This window comes from Macrobrachium rosenbergii, chromosome 41 (genome assembly GCF_040412425.1).
Source record: "Macrobrachium rosenbergii isolate ZJJX-2024 chromosome 41, ASM4041242v1, whole genome shotgun sequence".
Taxonomy (NCBI): Eukaryota; Metazoa; Arthropoda; class Malacostraca; order Decapoda; family Palaemonidae; genus Macrobrachium; species Macrobrachium rosenbergii.
Window position 1 is genome coordinate 7,716,265 of NC_089781.1, and position 7,820 is coordinate 7,724,084.

Genomic DNA, 7,820 nt, shown 5'->3' on the forward strand with positions numbered 1-7,820 from the left:
TGCATATCTTCCTCTTTCCATTGATGTTTTTTTCTTAAACTGGGCAACCTTAAAGTCTGCCTAGTCTGGGGGTGTGGGTGATATATCATTAGCCCGTCCCTGAAGGGTTCAAATTTAAAGGAAGTCGGTGGAGGGGGGGGGTGTCCAGCACAGCAGCCAATGTGGGAGGTTATATCGCAGTTCTTTATGTTGACACCGTCATGGGCGCAGGGCTCCTGTACGGATTTGCTTGTCTGAGTGCACTTTGGGTAAGCATGAATTATGTATTGGGAACATCATCTCTTGGAACTGTAAGTCCATCACAAACTGCTTAAACATGATTGGTTGGTTGTTTTAAGTTTCAGAAATCATGCAGGATATAGGAAATCAGGCATTCCTGGAAAAAACTGGCTTCAGTTAGCAGTCATGGTACCGTTGGTTTAGCTCAGTGAATTATTTTAGGTGTATGCTAAATTCCATGTAAAGTTTCATCCTCCTCACATAGACAACAGTTTTCCTATGGGAACATGTCTTACCTATTTTTTGCATGTTCCAAGCACAATTTTTCCTTCAATTATAGGGAACAATGCCACTTACGGTACTGTAATGCTAAAATAAAAATTACAAAGACAACAAAAGGTGTGTAAGGGCAACAAATCGCACCTCTCTTTCCTTGTGTTTCTCTTTTCAGATGTACATTAATCACGTCATGTATTTTACCTGTCTTTATTTCAGATTGTGTGTGTGCCTCACCTTATGCATCATTGTAGGCCCTTTCCGCCGATATGTATATCAACCTTTTATATGCCACGTAACAAATGTTGTACATATTTTTATGCTTGCCATAAAACACAAATCATATATGGATGCAATGGGGGGCCTTGTGTCGCCCGCTACCTTTCCATCCGGTTTTTGTCTTAAAAACACCTGTCAAGAATAAGAAAGAATCAGTCTTTCACTCCTGAGTTTTCTTGAAGCCTCACACTGGTGACCCTGGGTCAGGGACAGGTAGCGCAGTTTTGGCCCAGCCATTAACGACTAACTACGGCTGCACCCTATCATCAGAGAGCCTTTAGCCGACTAACTTCGGCGTAAAGTTTAGGCTTCTGATAGCACCCTACCTGGCAGAAACCGTGCCATTAACGGACTAAATAAGGCATACCCAAAAGGGCACGTTTTGGGACTTTGTTCAACCTCTTGAATAAATCAGCACCATTAACAGACTCAATACAGCACATTTTCCCGCATTTTGGTGTGTGAGAAGTCAAGATGTCAGAAGGAGAACCTTAATGTGAACCCACAAGCATCATCTGCATGCCGCTCTTGCCAACAAAGCCAGACACGGTCAAACTTCCCCCGTTCTCGCGCCAAAACATAGCATCGTGGTTCCGGCGTGCAGACACACATGGCGCGCTATCTCAAACGAAGCTACAAAATCAGACAGTCATGACGGCGCTCCCAGAAGAAGTATTCAATAGAATCTCCCCCTGGCTGGATGCACAACCAGACAAAGTCACATCACAGACTTAAAACACAAACTGCTGAATTCCTACGCCATGCCCGTGTTCGAGAGAGCACGGCGGGCATTCGACCTGTTAACCCAGCCCCTAAGAGATGCATCACCCAGGGAAGCCTGGGACCAGCTGCGAGGGTTAGAAACACTCCCAGGTCGCGGCGAGAATGGGAGGAAAAGAACAACTGACCTGACAAAAGCATTTGTAAAGCAAAAAAAAAATATCAAGAAAATGGAAGAATTAAATGGAAGAATTCCATGCTAATAACAAGTCCTGTCGCCATCATTTATATCACTGAAACCTAAGGTGGGTAATAATACCCAAAGCCAAGAGAAAAAGGTGGTCTACTCACTTCCCCCAAATTCCCCCATGTAGGCGAAGCTTTATCTACCTCTTTATTGCGTCAGCAAGTGAACTGCCATAATGAGCAGGTACCTCTAAGATGTGTCATCGCCTGCGTAGTTGCCCCAGATGGGAGGCGACTCCACCCAATTGGGTAGACCTTGTCAATTAGTGAATATGTCATTGGCAAGTAGGCAGAGCCACAGCGAAGAGACATTTTCCCAATAAGTAAATTTCTCTTCACTGTGGGTGGAGACACAATGTCATAGGTAAACGTCACTATTGTGTTAAAAACCATTACCTACAATTTTGATGGCTCTGGCATAGGAAACACACTTTTACTCTGATAAGTACCAGAACCACTGAACTTAGATACTAAATAATACTTGCAAAAATTGGGTAGGGTCATTAAATTTACACTTGCCAATTTTCACCTTTATCCGATGCTTTGATAAAAAGGTGTTACTAAAAAACCATGTTTCTTTGGCTCTGAATCCCATAGTAGTATCACGCACAAGGGTGAAGACCTAGTGCCGTAAGTTAGGTTAGGTTAGGTGTGGTTGGTTAGGTAGCAACCTTATTAATAATCATTAGCAATGCCCTATGCTAGGTTAGATGGTGGTTCTAGGGGTAGGTGAGGGCCCCGCATCCTAGGTTGTTAGGTTAGGTGGGGTCCAGGGGGTCAGACCCCTGTCCCCCCCCACCTAAGTAAAGATGCAGCCCTAGGTTAGGTTAGACAGGGAAGCTAGGTAAGGACCCAGCATCCTAGTTTAGATTAAGTAGGGGAATCCAAGAGGCAAAGCTCCATGGCCAGGTAAGGATGCAGCCCCCTTGGTTAATTAAGGTTAAACCAATTCCTGTATGGCAATCATTTTGATCCTTCCCGCCCATACACCCCACTTTCCTATCGTGGCAACCTCCAATTGTAGGATATATGGGTGGGATCCACAATATCACTAAAGTAAAAGTTTGTTTCCAGTCCGAACTCCAATTCTACATGAGGGCTAGTACTAACATGGCAAAACAGTGATTCATCTACACTGTTTCGTTGTGTTTAGTACAAGCCCCTGGGGTCAAATGTATTTCGTCATGTTTTGTACTAGCCCCTGGGGAATCAAATGTCCCTTCAAATGTCCTTAAGTGCATTTTGCAAACCTGAAACAAAAAAACCCTCAATCATTTACATGTATTTTATTTTTTGTGATAAATATTAGTGTGCAAGAATTATGTATAAAGAGCATTTCTTTCAATTTTTTATGAAGATTCGAAAGATAGCCTACAATCAAAAATTGAGCAGTGATGCTCAGACCGGAAACGAACATTATCCATAACTAATTTGCTAACTAAATGAAAAAAAGAGTATTGAAAGCACACATGAAAACTATATTTCCGGTAATTCTAAGCCGTAGTTCCGCGGTGAGCTAGACTATGGCAACTGACGTTTTCCTATGTTATTATACTTGCTTTACAAGAATTTAAAGTAATATTTTGTTGGCCGGCTGTAACTAAACTGTAATTGACCTTTGACGACTAGACTACTGACAGGGTAGATCTAAGCCAGCATTCTGTGGCGAGCCCCCACCCCTCTCCATAGCTAATACAGCAAAATTGTAACCAGTAAACACCCCTAAAAATACCAACCTAACATACACTAGGGGTGTTTACTGGTTACAATCTTGCCGTATTAGCTATGGAGGGGGACCGTGGAATGCCGGCTTAGATCTACCCCGTCGTGCAGTCTTCAAAGGTCAATTACAGTTTAGTTACAGCCGGCCGACAAAATATTACTTTAAATTCTTGTAAAGCAGGTAAAATAACTTAGGAAAATGTCAATTACCATAGTCTAGTTCACTGCAGAACTAAGGCTTAGAATTTCCCAGTTCCCATTAAAAAATGCAGTAATTCTAAGTACTAGCCCCGCGCCTGTTTTTACCTTGGAAACTGGTTTTTTCTACACTTTTAGGGCTTCTGGTACTGGCAGTGAGTTTGTTGGTTGTCGGCCAACTGTTATTTGCCCCCTAACTCTACTCACCAGTAAAGGGGGACTGTGGGAATTTGGGGTTTTGGGTGGGGGAGAACACACAAATGGAGCAGACATGTTTGCATTGGGAGGAGACCTCTGGAGGGGAAAAACAAGCGGGAGCCATTCGTCAACGGGAGGGAGTTAAATGAATTTCGCCGTGTATAGTACTGACATCGGGGGGATGGAATGTCCCTTCGCTGTGTTTAGTACTGGGCTGGGGGGGGGTACCCATATGTTAAATTGGTAATTCTAAGCCGGCTGTCCGCGGTGAGCTAGACTGTGGCAATTGGCGTTTTTTTCTATGTTATTTTACTTGTTTTTACAAGAATTTAAAGTCATATTTTGTCGGCCAGCTGTAAATATGCCGTAATTGACCTTTGAAGACTACACGACTTAAGTACCTAACGCGGGGTAGGTCTAAGCCGCCATTCATAACAAGCCCCCACCTCCCCTCCATAACTAATATGGCAAAATTGTAACCAGTAAACACCTCTAGGGTACGTTAGGTTGGTATTTTTAGGGGAGTTTACTGGTTACAATTTTGCCGTATTAGCTATGGAGGTGGGGGGGCTTGCCGCGGAATGCCGGCTTAGACCTACCCCACGTTAGGTAATACAAGTCGTGTAGTCTTCAAAGGTCAATGACAGCTTAGTTACAGCCGGCCGACAAAATATTACTTTAAATTCCTCTAAAGGAAGTAAAATAACATAGGAAAACGTCAATTGCCATAGTCTAGCTCAGAGGACAGCTTAGAATTACCGTTAAGTTATTGTACTTGCTGGACGGGATATGAACCGTTTCAAACAGACGTACCCATGCGCTGTCTTGTGAAGATCGTGTATAGAAACCCCTTGGATGGACTTCAGGGGTTAATTGCAGGTTAATTACATTCGTGCGACAAAAACTGAAGATAAATCCATAATTAGCAACCAAAAAACTGTAGAAAAAGTCAAGTTATAAAGAAATCGCCACTGTACAGCGGTAATTCTAAGCCGGCTGTCCGCGGTGAGCTAGACTGTGGCAATTGGCGTTTTTCTATGTTATTTTACTTCCTTTAAAAGAATTTAAAGTAATATTTTGTCGCCCGGTTGTAACTAAACTGTGATTGACCTTTGAAAACTACATGACTTGAATTACCTAACGCAGGGTAGGTCTTAGCTGGCATTCCGCAGCAAGCCTGCCCCCCCCCAACCTCCATAGCTAATACAGCAAAATTGTAACCAGTAAACACCTCTAGGGTACGTTATGTTGGTATTTTTAGGGGTGTTTACTGGTTACAATTTTGCAAATATTACCAACTACATGACTTGAATTACCTAACGCAGGGTAGGTCTTAGCCGGCATTCCACGGCAAGCCTGCCCCCCCCCCAACCTCCATAGCTAATACAGCAAAATTGTAACCAGTAAACACCTCTAGGGTACGTTATGTTGGTATTTTTAGGGGTGTTTACTGGTTACAATTTTGCCGTATTTGCGGTAATTCTAAGCCGGCTGTCCGCGGCGAGCTAGACTGTGGCAATTGGCGTTTTTCTATGTTATTTTACTAGCTTTACAAGAATTTAAAGTAATATTTTGTCGGCCGGCTGTAAATATACTGTAATTGATCTTTGAAGACTACACGACTTAAGTACCTAACATGGGGTAGGTCTAAGCCGGCATTCCACGGCAAGCCCCCACCTCCCCTCCATAGCTAATACGGCAAAATTGTAACCAGTAAACACCTCTAAGGTACGTTAGTTGGTATTTTTAGGAGTGTTTACTGGTTATAATTTTGCCGTATTAGCTATGGAGGGGGAGGGGGGCTTGCCGCGGAATGCCGGCTTAGACCTACCCCACGTTAGGTAATACAAGTCGTGTAGTCTTCAAGGGTCAATTAGTTTAGTTACAGCCGGCCGACAAAATATTACTTTAAATTCTTGTAAAGCAAGTAAAATAACATAGGAAAGTGTCAATTGCCATAGTCTAGCTCATCGCGGACAGCCGGCTTAGAATTACCCCAATTATATTTACCTCCACAGCTTATAGCCTATTCTTCCCTCCTTGTAGAACTGCCTAGGCTAGTTGTTAGTGGTTAAATATTTTCACACCAGCTTCTCTTGTATTTAACTTAGGCCGATTTAACCATTCATGCTAGTGTAGTCTAGGTTCTCTAATTTTTTTTCCCATCCCAAATGCACGGTTTCTCTTTGAGGTCCTCCATAGTCACTATTATATGGTTGCGCAAAACACCACGTTCATGGGTTGCTCATGAAGCAAGAGCCCGTGCATTATACTGCCGGCTTAATTAAAACAACAAACCAACAACTGGCCTAATAGTCAAAATCATATAAAACGAATGTGCAGGCAAAAATTACAAAGTTAAGTCTTAGGCTATGCCAACTAGGTATTAGGCTAAGAAGGACGAGGCTGGGCCGCTGGGTGTGTACTACCACCAATTTTTAATTAAATAAAAATATTCTAACAGTACTTTCAAATCTTAATATGTTTCATATGTACAGTAATAGCAAAGTATCCATTACTTACTAACCAACCACAAATATAGCACTAAAATCTACTAATCTGACACCAAATAATAGAGGGTGACGTGCTATTGCTTGCCTGCGACCATGCTCGATGCACAAATAATTACAGTTTAATGGCGTCACACTGTACTGCGAGTTTTGAGGATCCTTGAAATACTTCACAGAAAAGACGGGAGTTCGTTTTTTATGAAACCTAAAAAGACGTTTATATTTTATAACCAGATGGTTTAGAAAGTTAAATTAATATGAAAAAAAAATATTTACAGCAGCTTACTCCCAATCAATTTTACATTGTTCGATTTTTAACAGTAGATGAACAAATAACTGTTCAAAATTGCAGTTCGTTTCATCACATATTACTAAATCAGTAATGCTGAATCTAGTCATGGAAGATACTCTCAGATGCTGTAATATAACATATTATACATCATTTACCAGTGGCTCTCTGTTGCCGAAGTTTGGTTACAGAGAGGAAAGGGAAGCGGTGAAGTAACGATTCCAGTTTTCTGTGTCATTTACTTCATGCGGGACTAACTGGTGTTAAATATAAAACTTGATGCAAGCAGCACGAGCTCTCCTATAATACAACTTAATACAGGTAGCCCAAGGTCACTGAGATTTCAGTGGCCTCAAGTACCAACTTCCAGCCTTCATGGGAGAACCTTAGTCTGTTACATTCACTAACACCATCAGGAAGGAACATCGAATTTAATCCAAGCGCTGGGACCTTATGAGGTAATTCAGCGCTGAAAGGGAAATTGACAGTGAGGTGTGAACAGTGTAACAGGAGAAAAACCTCGCAGTTGCACTATGAATCAATTGTTAGAAAGGGTGGGAAGTCATATGGAAGACATTGTACAGTAAAAGGAACGAAAGAGGTTGCAGCTACGGGCCGAAGGGACGCTGCAAAGAACCTAAATGCTTACAGTTCACCACGTGAGGTGCACTGACGGCACTAACTTCCTATACCGTCTGTTACGCAAGGATTGTCAGAATTAATATGTGATAAACTATGAAATGAGAACATTTCACATATGCTCCCTCTGGAATTTCCATCATACTTTTTTTGTTTTTTACTATATCTTCCCGGCAGCAACTGTTTCATTGAGAGCAAATATGAAATATTTTGAGAGATCAGATAGGTCATGTTGTTATTAAAAACTTTATTATCACCATCGGGAAATTTCATTCATTTGTCATTTACAGTAAACTGTATGGTTTTCTTAAATAACTTCCTCTTCCAAGTCATAATTTTTTATCAGACAACGTATATCTCTTCTTAAATGTCTCTAGGTTTCCATTTTTTTTTTTATTCTCGGGGCAATTCACTTATTAGCCCCTGTGTAGTGTATTCAAGAGCTCTTTTCCAGCATCTTCATTGTATATTGATTCCATTAGTGTATACATGTATTTGCCCTTAATCCTTCGAATATTTATGCA

At 41.6% G+C, this 7,820-nt stretch overlaps 1 long non-coding RNA gene across 5 annotated transcripts in view; it reads right to left on the reverse strand.

Annotated features, from left to right (window-relative positions):
* Window positions 1–6,497, reverse strand: part of LOC136826602 (uncharacterized) — a 46,044-nt gene extending 39,547 nt beyond the window's left edge. For 2 of the 5 annotated variants that reach the window (XR_010849660.1, XR_010849662.1), the window contains exon 1: window positions 6,386–6,497. This is a non-coding gene — a long non-coding RNA (uncharacterized lncRNA). Of the gene's footprint in view, window positions 1–6,381 lie in introns of all 5 variants that reach the window. The other 3 variants (XR_010849659.1, XR_010849661.1, XR_010849664.1) reach the window with 2 other exon arrangements.
* Window positions 6,498–7,820: the final 1,323 nt, after the last annotated feature.